Source organism: Cebus imitator, unplaced genomic scaffold (assembly GCF_001604975.1).
Source record: "Cebus imitator isolate Cc_AM_T3 unplaced genomic scaffold, Cebus_imitator-1.0 Scaffold114, whole genome shotgun sequence".
NCBI classification, from domain to species: Eukaryota; Metazoa; Chordata; class Mammalia; order Primates; family Cebidae; genus Cebus; species Cebus imitator.
This window is the reverse complement of record NW_016107429.1, coordinates 2,372,829-2,384,584: the sequence shown is the minus strand read 5'-3', so window position 1 is coordinate 2,384,584 and position 11,756 is coordinate 2,372,829. Positions and strand designations below refer to the sequence as shown.

General features: G+C 33.3%; 1 long non-coding RNA gene across 1 annotated transcript; it reads left to right on the top strand.

The window, feature by feature from the left end:
• The first annotated feature begins 856 nt into the window (after positions 1 to 856).
• LOC108311380 lies at positions 857 to 9,165 on the top strand. Its single transcript, XR_001828174.2, has 3 exons — positions 857 to 935; positions 3,608 to 3,612; positions 9,153 to 9,165. It is a non-coding gene; the product is annotated as an uncharacterized LOC108311380 (long non-coding RNA).
• The last annotated feature ends 2,591 nt before the right edge of the window (positions 9,166 to 11,756 follow it).

Genomic DNA, 11,756 nt, shown 5'->3' with positions numbered 1-11,756 from the left:
TTGTGAAATTATTGCCATGAACTAATTAACATATTCATGACTTCACATAATGATTTTTTTGTGTGTGATGAGAATATTTAAGTTCAACTCTGTTAACAAATTTCAAGTATACAATACAGTATTACTAACTGTATATAGTCATAATATATATGATATATATAATGCATATAATCATGGTATATATTAGATCCCAAAACTCATTTATTCTGCATTATTGGATATTTGTACTCTTTCACCAACATCTTCCCATTTTCCTCACCCTCCTCCTGCTAACTACCATTCTACTATCTGCTCTTATGAGTTCAACATTTTTAGATTTCACATATAAGTGAGATCATGCAGTATTTGTCTTTCTGTGTCTAGCTTATTTCACTTAGCATAATGCCTTCTACATTTATCTATGTTGTTGCAAATGGCAAGATGTTCTTCTCTTTAATGGTGAATAACATTTCTTTATTTATATATAAATACTATATATATCACATTTGCTTTATACCTTCAACTGATAGACACTTTGCTTCTATCTTAGTTATTGTGAATAATGCTTCAATAAACATGGGGTGCCCATACCTCTTTGAAATAATCATTTTATTTCCTTTGGACACAAACAGAAGTGTAATTGCTGGATCATATGGTAAATCTATATTTAATTTTTGTAGAGACCTCTATACTGTTTTTCATAATGATCATGCAAGTTATACTCCTTTCAAGAGTGTACAAGCATTCTCTTTTTCTCTACACCCTCACCAACAAGTATCGTTCATCATTTTGGTAATAACTATTCTGACAGGTGTGAGGTAATATCTAATTGTGGTTTTAATTTGCATTTCCCTGATGATTAATTATATTAGGTACTTTTTCATATACCTGTTGGCCATTTATATGTCTTCTTTTGAGAAATGTCTCTTCAAGTTCTTAGCCCAGTTTTAAATCAGGTTTGCTATGAGCTGAATATGTGTGTACCCCTCAAATTCATATGTTAAAATCCTAACCTCCAAGGGGATGGTATTAGCAGGTGGGACCTTTAGGAGGTAATAAGGTCCTGAGAGTAAATCTCTTATGAATGAGATTCATGCCCTTAAAAATAGCCTCCAGAGAACTTCATTATTCCTTCTGCCATGTGAGGACAAAAGGAAATGACAGCCCCACACCAGACACTGAATTTGTCAGAGTCTTGATCTTGCACTTCTCAGTCTCTGGAATGGTGAGAAGTACATTTCTGTTGTTTTTAAGCCACTCAATCTATAGTATTTTGTTATAGAAGACTGAATGGACTGAGATGGGATTTATTTATTTATTTATGCTATTGAGTTTTTTTAGTTCCTTACAGATTTTGGAAATTAATACTTTATCAGATACATGGTTTGCAAGTATGTTCTCTCTTTTCATGGGTTGACTTTTTACTCCGTTGATTTTTTTCCTTAGCTTTTTGATTTGATGAAATCTCATACCTATTTTTTATTTTGTTGTCTGCGTTTTTGGGATCATATCAAAAAAAGAAAGAATCACTGCCAAGACTACTGTCAAAAGACCCTTCATTATGTTTTGTTCTGGTAGTGTTATGGTTTCAGATCTTAGTTTTTAAGCCTTTAATCCATGTTGAGTGGTTTTTATATGTGGGGCAAGATAAGGCTCCAATTTCATTCTACTGCAATGTGGATCCCAGCACCATTGAGACTATCTTTTCCACATGGTGTGTTCTTGACACACATATTGAAGAGTCATTGAGCATAATACATAGATTCATTTCCAGGCTCTCTGTTCTGTTCCAGAAGACTATGTCTGTTTTAATTTTAGTACCATATTATTTGGATTACTGCAGCTATATTTTTAAATCAGGAAGTGTCATGCCTCCAGGTTTGATCATTGTTAAAAACTGTCCAAATGTAAAATTTAACAATAGTAGACATACTTTCTCACACCTGTAATCTCAGCACTTTGGGAGGCAGAGGAGGGTGGATTATGAGGTCAGAAGACTGTGACTCATCCTGGCAAACATGGTGAAACCCCATCTGTACTAAAATACAAAAAATTAGCTGGGCATGGTGGCGCACACCTGTAGTCCCAGCTACTTGGGAGGCTTAGGCAGAAGAATCACTTGAATCTGGGAAGCGGAGATTGCAGTGAGCCAAGATCCCATCACTGCACTCCAACCTGGAGACAGAAAAGGTGCTGTCTCAAAACAAACAAACAAACAAACAAACAAAAACAAAGAAATAAACAAAAAAAAACCCCAGTATTTTCCTTTTTTAAAGTAAAAAAGATATTGAGGTTTGAGTTTTAGGTTTCTTAAAATTCATGTCATGCAAAATTATAAAAAGCTATGCAATTTTGAATTTCATTTTAAAAATGTGTTTATCACATTCTCAAATACCATGCAAAGGTAGTGAATTTATCTCTCCAGAAAAACTATGGATTGTCACATCCTTAACAGAAGTTGGTAAACAGTTGTCTGAAGAGTCTGTCTCAGAAGCTGGAACTCTTATTCTAATCATAGTGTATCAACTTCGGATTTTCTGGGTCATGTTTTATAATGTCAATGAAAGACACGTGGCATGATTCTGCAGAGAAATATGTCAGTCAGATATTCTTAAAGTTTTTGGAAGCAAAGTCAAGCTAATCAGTCAAGAAATTAAAAAACGTTCAGGCCATGCAATCCCACCCTTGAAAATATATTTCACAAAACTAAAAAGACCAGTAAGTATTGGTGTATTGCATTGATTTCCTATTGCTGCCTTAACAAGTTACCAGAAATTTAGAAGCTTAAAGCAACACACATTTATTACCTTATAGTACTATTGATTGAAAGTCTCAAAGGGGTCTTACTGGGTTAAAATAAATAAATTTTGGCATGACCTACATACCCTTTTGGAGGCTCTAGGGAAGAATCAATTTCTCTACTTTTCTAAGTCCTATTCGCCTTTCAGATTCCCTGGCTTGTAACCTCATACCTGCTATTCAAAGCCAGCCACATTGCATCTATCTGTTTCTTTCTTCCATAGTCACATCTCCTTCAAACCCTTTCTATCTGCTCCTCTTTCTACTTTTAAGAATCCTTGTGATTACACTGGGCCCATGTGGCTAATTGAGCTGCTTAGCAACCTTAATTTCATCTGCAAAATTATTTTGCCACATAAGGTAACATATTCACAGGTTCTAGGGATTGTTGAAACTTTAATGTGGATATCTTCATACGTAAATATAAATAAATAAATAAATAAATAAATAAATAAATTCACACAGTGGAATGCAATAAGAAATAATAAAATCATGTCTTGTCAAGCCCATTATATTAAGTGAAACAACTCAGAAACATGAAGTCAAATACCACATGTTCTCAGTTATAAGTAGAAGCTACAATGTGTACACATGGACATACAGTATATAATAATAGACCCTGGGGACTTGGAAGGGTGAAAGAGTAGGAGGGAGATGGGTGATAAATTACTAAATAGGTGTAATGTACGTTACTCCAACGATGGTTACACTGAAAGCCCAGACTCACCACTATGGAATATATCCATGTAATAAAACAGCATTTTCTCCCCTTAAATTTATTTTTTAAAAGCTCTAGAAAACTTAGAGCAATGTCAATTTTCAATATAAGATTATGTGTGAATGATTTATAGTATGTTCACAATATGGAGCACTATGTAGCTTTTACAAATAATTAATTATAAATATAGCATAAAGTGCATGGTTTTCCAAAAAGCATTATTGCATAAAATGAAAATAAGATGTATGGGGGTAATGTGAAAGCATACACATTTGTAAAAACATATATATATACACACACATATTTGTAATCAATAAACATTTATATATATATAAATCTTTCTCCGCTCATTATTATCTATTTATCCATCTATCTATCTCTATGTATATGTACACAAACACACACAAAATATCGTAAGTACAATGAAGACAATACTAGCTTGATGACATGAGTTACCTGGTTATAGGGAGTGAGGCTTTGAGTAAGAGAAGGGCACACAGGAATTAAAAGGGAGAGAATGTAAGAAATGCAAGTTTCTCTCCCTAAAATAGGAAATAGTATTAATTATATAATTACATAATTATCTACAGTCATGTATTCAAAAATTTGTTTCTGATGGGAAATATGTCCTAGATGTATAGACTATTGAGAAGAGCAGTGTACTTGAGGAAAAATAATCATGGCCTTAATCTTTGTTTCTTCTACTTTATAGCCATGTAATACAAAGCAAGTTCTCATTCTCTTGTCACATATTACAATTGACAGAAAGTTCTTTGATATGCATTGAAGGTGTCTATTTCCCCTTCTCTTGAATCCAGGCTGGCAAGTGACCACTTTGACTAATAAAGCACAATGAAAGCCATACTCTACTCTGGATAAGCACTAGAACTTCTGCTGTGGCTTTTTTAGAAGGCAGCTACCAAATGAGAAGTGTTACCACCTGAGACCACCATGTAGTGAGAAGCCCAAGCTACATGGAAATGTTCTGAGAAATGAAGTGTCATGTGGTGGAAAAGAGAGGCAAAAAGCAGAATAAAGAGGTTACTTATATGTATATATTGGGAAAGTTTTTTAAGCTTTCTGTGCCTCAGCTCTTAAAGCTATCAAACGAAGATAATAACAGTGCCTCCCTAGTATGGTTATTACAAGGGTTAAATTAGTTAATATCTACAACACTTAGAGTAGTATTTTACACATGTTAAGTCCTATATGTCTTATGCTACTATTTTTCCATCTGTAAAATGAATATTGACATTATAAATTTAAAAATTTTATTTAACCATTATTAATCACTACTCATTGATAGAGCAGTTACTATGTGTCCAACACACAGGGTCATCTAGTGCAGACAAAATAGTGAATAAGATGGGTCAAGACATTCCCTTAGAGATTCTAATTTAATATGGTAAAGACAAGAAAATAAACTTGTATAATTAGATTTCTTTCTATTTAAGCACTTTCTTCAGGAAGACTTTGCTAAGCAACCTATGCCAAAACATACATTAAATATTTTTCCTTTGGATTTCCAAATCACACAGAAATTACGTCATCTTAGCACTTAATGCAATGTTCTGCCAGAACTTAGTACATTACTATGTTGATAACTCCATCTCCAAATACTCTAATGAATTTACACTTACGTCCTAGGGCAAAGAAGCAAGGGATGGGTTACTTAGGCTTTCTGTTTAAACTTTAGAGTGAACTCCTCTCTTTTTCCCTTGGCTCAGTTGTCCTTGGAACCAGCTTCAGCTGCCATTTCTTGACATCATGGTAATTGTAATTCAAAAGCCAAGGTCAAGAGACAGACATGCCTCATCTCACTCCAGTGCTTTCCCTTCTGCCTAGATTCTTCAAGTACCAGAAGCAATAAAATCTGGTCATGAAAGTAAAAGGTCAAGAAACAACAGATGTTGGCAAGATTGCAGAGAAAAGACAATACTTACACACTGAGTATAGCCTCTATGAAAAATATTGTAGTGATTTCTCAAAGAGTTAAAAGTAGAAATATCATTCAATCCAGCAACCCCACTATTAGGTATCTACCAAATGAAAAAGAAGTCATTGTTTTTAAAAAGACACCTGCATTCGTATGTTTATTACAGCACTATTCACAATAGCAAAGTTATGAAATCAACAAAAGTCTCCAAACACAGATGATTGGATAAAAATATATGGTATCTATACACTATGGAATAATAATTTTTTAAAATCACTGTTCATTATAATCCTGAGTAGCTGGGATTACAGGCACCCACCAGAAAGCCCAGCTAATTTTTGTATTTTTAGTACAGATGGAGTTTTGCCATATTGGCCAGGCTGGTCTCAAACTCCTGACCTCATGTGATCCACTCACCTCAGCCTCCCAAATTGAAAAATTTTTAATAGTTAAAATTTAATAGTTATTTTACATCTGCTATCCACTACAGCACACTGATATAATTAAATATTTTATTATTTTTATTTGGCTGTCCAAAGGAATGGTTCTCAGCATTTAGAAACAGCAAGTCCCAGTTTTATTTTATCACTGTTTATTGTTCCATGGTGTATAGATACCACATTTTCTATATCAATCATCTGTAGATGAATACTATGGTTGATTTCATGACTTTGCTATTTTGTATAGTGCTGTAATAAACATACACATGCAAGTGTCTTTTTGAAATAATGGCAAGATGAAATCCTGTCTCTTGCAGCAACACAGATGGAGCTACAGGCCATTATCATAAGTAAAATAACTCAGAAACAGAAAATCAAACATTGCAGTAGAATTATTAAGTAGAAGCTAAACAACAGGTACACATGGGGAGTACAGAGGGAAATAATAGATACTTGGGATACCAAAAGTTGGGGACATGGGAGGGAGATGAGGATTGAAAAGTACCTATTGGGTACAATTTTTATTATTCAGGTAATGGCTTCACTAGGAGTTCAAACCCTTCCACTGCACAATGTATCCATGTAACAAACCTGAACATGCACTCTTTGAATTTATAGACATTAAAAAATAAATATTAAGGGTTTTGACTCATTTTGCATAATAGGTACAGCTGGTATCCAAATCTCCTGTTTCCCAGATAGATGTCACCATGATGTAAAAATAAATGGAAAACAATTAAATTTATCAAAAATTTCAAGCTGCCAATCACATATTTGAGCTTCTCACCTTCCCCAGAGAATCTCAGTTCAACTTCCTGAAATGAGAATTTATGTTTGACAACTTCTTGTCACTTTTTTATTCTCCACCTCCATGTCTGTACCATTTGTGTTTACTTTTGTCACCTTCTTTCCCTTGGGTGCTTCTGGAGAAGGATTTTACATCATTCTTTGGCAAGGCTAAAATGATCACTTGTGATTTTTATTCATTATATTTTCCCACTCAGAGAACATTTATCTATGCTTTTAATCTATCTTGATATTTCTATCTCTACTATCTTATAAATTTTAGCTCCAAATACATTTATGTCTTCCTAGTTCTAAAAACCTTTCATGAAGATAACTTATCTTTAAGCTCTGACAGAACTTGAAAACTTGCAATTTCTGCATCATCAACTTCAATTCCTAAGCCCACCACAATATGACTTCTGTACTCATAAGTATACTAAATAGATATTGATTAAAGCAACCAATACACATTTTCACGTCAAACCTAATGGTCTTTACTATTACAAAATCAAACGTTTTGTTCTGTGAAGACGACGATTCTTTTTCTCCTTTTCTTATTTAATATGTTCACTATTACTGTTCTATTTCATTGGGAATTCTGGGAATATACATTTTTATGTATTTCTATCTATAATCCCTCTGCTTTATTAAGCTTCCTCACCATCCAGGTTACAGCTTATGTTCACAATTGTGATGTCACTCCCCAAATTCTCAATTTCCTTGTGCCTTGCTTTTTCATTATCCAGTCTGTGATTGTATTGACATAGCCAAGGGCAGCTGGAAAAATTTCCCATATAAGGGTAAATTGTTATCAGTATGCATTTATGATTCACAATCTAAAATAAACCCTTATCCCTGAATATCTGAATCATTTTCATCTCTTTTCAAATGCAGTATTGCCATTATACGACATCAAAACAAAACTCCTTAACAATGCAACTAACTTCCCAATCTATCTCCTTCTACATCAGTGTTTTATTACTTTCCTTTTATAATAGTAAAGAAAATGCTGCTTCCTCTCTATCCCTAATTTTCTTCACGTCCATTCTCAATAAAATTGAATAATCAATTATTATTTCATTATTCTCTATATTCAATCTCTTTTTAATGGAATCTCTAAATCCTTTCCAAAAACATTTGATAATTTTGAAGTCCTTCTTATCTCTAAAAAAAGGAAAGAAGAAGGTCATTATATCACATATTTCACTTCAGCTACTGCTCAGTTTCTCTGCAGACTTTCAGAGCCAACTACACAAAATAGAATCAATAGTCAGTGAAGCCCTTCTCCTTCTACAAACAATCCTCAACTCATTCAAAACTGCCATCCTCGTATGGAACACATCTTTTCCTGTGGTCTACCGTGAATCTGTTTTCTTCATCTCATTCTGTAATTTAGTCTTATCTCACTTGAACTCTTAGCAATATTTGACAATGTTGAGCCCCTGCTTCTTTCTGAAACATGATCTTTCCTTAGTTTCCATGACTACACTCTCACTGGAATTTCTCCCACCCATTTGACAGATCTATTTAAATCTCATCATTTATTCTGACATTAAACATTGGGGATATCACAACAGCAAGTCCCAGGTCCTTATGTCTCCATACGCCCTCTCATTAATTCTATTTTCTCACTTATATAACTAGTCCCAATGTTGTATATGCACCAATGACATCCAGATTTATATCTCCAACTTTCAACTCTTTTCTAAAGTTCTTGAACAATATGCCCAACTCGCTACTTGATATTTTTATCTAGATGTTCCAAATAAAACAGCAAATCAAACATGTATCAAACAACCTCATATTGCTTATCCAATAGAATTCTCTCTTTTTATCTGTCTCAGCAAATGACATACCAAAGACCCAGTTATTTAAAAAAGAAAACTAAAAATTATCATGGTTTCCATAATGCTGAGTTTTTATATTAAATTTATCAAAAGGTCATATCTATTTTATTTCCAAATATCTCCCAAGCTCAAGTAGTCTTTTTCGATTTCTAGTACCTTAATGTAATTAAATATCTCTCACCTAGAATACTTCAATTCCTTGCTACCCATCATTCATTTCTCTAACCAGCTCCTTCAATATAGACTCAAGTCACAAGGAAAGAAGTCTTTTCAGAATTCCAGTTTGATATTATCAAAATAATTCTGACTTGAAGACTTCAATTTTGTTTCAGATGAATATCAAAATACTTAACACAAACGTCAATGCTCTGTGACGAGGCTGCTGGTTACAAATACGAAGCTTATTCTCAGGTACGCCTTTCCATTTTGGTCCAATAGACTGTTTCCAGTTTCTTAAAGGAACTAAGCTTTCTGCTACCACCAAGCTTTGCACATGTTGTTTTGGTCTGAAATAAAAATTCCTCCTTTTTCCATCTATACAGCTCTTTCTCATCTATGCAATTTCAGCTCAATAATTTACTTCTTGAGGATCTTTGTCCTGAAATCCTAAACTAGAAATAATTTAGTGTTATGTATTTTCATAGCAGTATATATTTTTTCTCCATAAAGTTTTATAAAATAATTTATCTGTATTTGTATTTATAACTTTATTGAAAATCATAATTCAGAACCCTGTCTTTTGTGCTCAACATTAAAAACCTAGTGCCTGCTATAGTGTCCGGCAGGTTCTAGTTAGAGAATAAATAATTTTTGTACAATTTAATTTAGTAGCAAAACATAAATATCTAAGTTTCTGATTTATAGGGATAATGTTCATAATACATAAGATAAATTGATTAGTATGCTTTAAAATGTATGATTTGCAACAGAGATGATAAATGATAGAGAATTACTGCCATTGTGTCTAGAACATTCCTGCTAAACTTAATTAATATCTATTATTCCACCTCAGTATTATTCAAAATAATAAACACACAAGATACAAAATTAAAATAAATTTTAAAAAAAGAACTTGCAATTTTTTTTGTTTGAGATGGTGTCTCACTCTCTCACCTAGGCTGGAGTTCAGTGGTGCCATTTCATCTCACTGCAAACTTTGCCTCCCAGGTTCAAGCGATTCTCCTGCCTCAGCCTCTCGAGTAGCTGGGATTACAGTCACCCATCACCAGGCCCTGCTAAATTTTTATTACTAGTAGAGATGGGGTTTCACCATTTTGGCCAGGCTGCTGTCAAACTCCTGACCTCACATGATCCACTCACCTCGGGCTTCCAAATAGAAAAATTTTTAATAGTTATTTTATATCTGCTATCCACTACAATACACTGATAGAATTAAATATTTCATTTTCTTATTGTCTGTCAAAAAGGGTTGTTCTGAGCATGTAGGAGATTCTCTCCAGTTTTTGCACAGAGTTCTCTCATCTTTAAGTCTAGCAATATCATATCCAATTCTTAAATCCTTCTTATGGTTGAATCTTTCCAGTTTTCTCCCCCTGCTGCCTCTTGAAGAACATTCTGCTTATAAAGGGCTCATGTGATTACCTTAGGTTTACACAGATAATCTGTCAAACCAAAAACTTAGTAACATTAATTATATTGGAAAAATCCCTTTACAGTAGTACTTTCTTTAACGTTTTAATAACCAAAAGCCAGGGATCTTAGGTGACCATCTTGGAGTTCTGCTTACCACAAATATTATACCTATTATTTCAATTTTATTTTTAGTTTAAGTTAATGGACATGTGAGCACAGAAATCTGTGCCTGGGAAACAATGTTGAATTGATCAGAATGTAAAGTAGACATAGGTATTCCTAATATGTAAACCTAAATAACTTAATGATTTTTCTTCACTGAATTCCTTAGAAGAATTCATTTTCTGAATAAAATAATTACTTATGCTATGAAAATATCTTAAATACATTAATGCCATTAAGTACCATGCATCTTAGAGAATAAATTGATCATTGTTCATAATCAAGGTTATCCAAAGCTCTGAATAGTTAGAATCAATGAATGAATATTTTTTGGGCTTCATGTATTTTCTAAATGTGAACTCGCAACTTTAAGAGAAGAAAATGAAAATATTGATTAAATAATTTTGGCAAAATTTCAGAATTTATTATTTAGTACTGACATCTTTTTAAACATCTTAGTTGTTGGATTCATGCTATATTGCAATATAGCATGTGAAGCTTGGATTTCACCAGGAAAGTTACATAAGAATTCATGTAATTCTAGCACACTCAATTCAACAGCGCATTAAAAAGATCTGTGTCATGTCAAGAGGGATTTACTCCAGGGATGCAAGGATAGTTTCACATACACAAATCTATAAATGTGATATACTGCATTAACAGAATACTGGATATCAATGTGCAAAAAATGTAGTTGGATGCATGTCTCACACCATATAAAAAAATCAAGTCAAAATGAATTAAAGATTTACTTAAAGACTTAAGTATAACCCTGCTACAACAAGCTCTCTCCTCACACCTGTCAGAATGGCTATTATCAAACAAATGAAAGATAACACGTCAGGGAGGACATGGAGAAAAAACCCACTTTTGGAGTGGTTGTAAACTAGCACAACCATTATGAAAAACTTAAATAGAATTTTCTTTAAAAAACTTAATTAGGTATCATTTTTCTACTCAGACCCTATATTTAGGTAAAAATCTAAAGGATTCGAAATCATCATTTCAAAAAGATATCTACACTTCCATATTTATTGCAACATTATTTACCATAGCCAATATATGAAACCAACCTATGTGTTTATGAATGGATAAAGAAATTCTGTATAAATGTACACAATAAATACTATTCTGTCTTAATTAAAAGGAAAATTCTGTCATTCGAGAGCAACATGGATGAACCTGGAGGACATAATGCTAAGTGAAAGGCAGCACATAAAGACAATCCAGGCCCACAAAGACAATTATTGCATGTTCTCACTTACAAGTGGAATCTAAAGGAATTAAACTCATAGAAGCAGAGAGTATAATTATGGTTACCAGAGGCTGGGACTGGGGGGAATCAGGAGACATTGGTCAAAGAATACGATGCTTTAGTTAGGAAGAATAAGTGATGAGCATTTGAGGTGATGGTTATGTTAATAAGCTTGATTCATTAATCCCACATTGTATACATATAATAGCATGACATTGTACCCCATACATATATACAATGA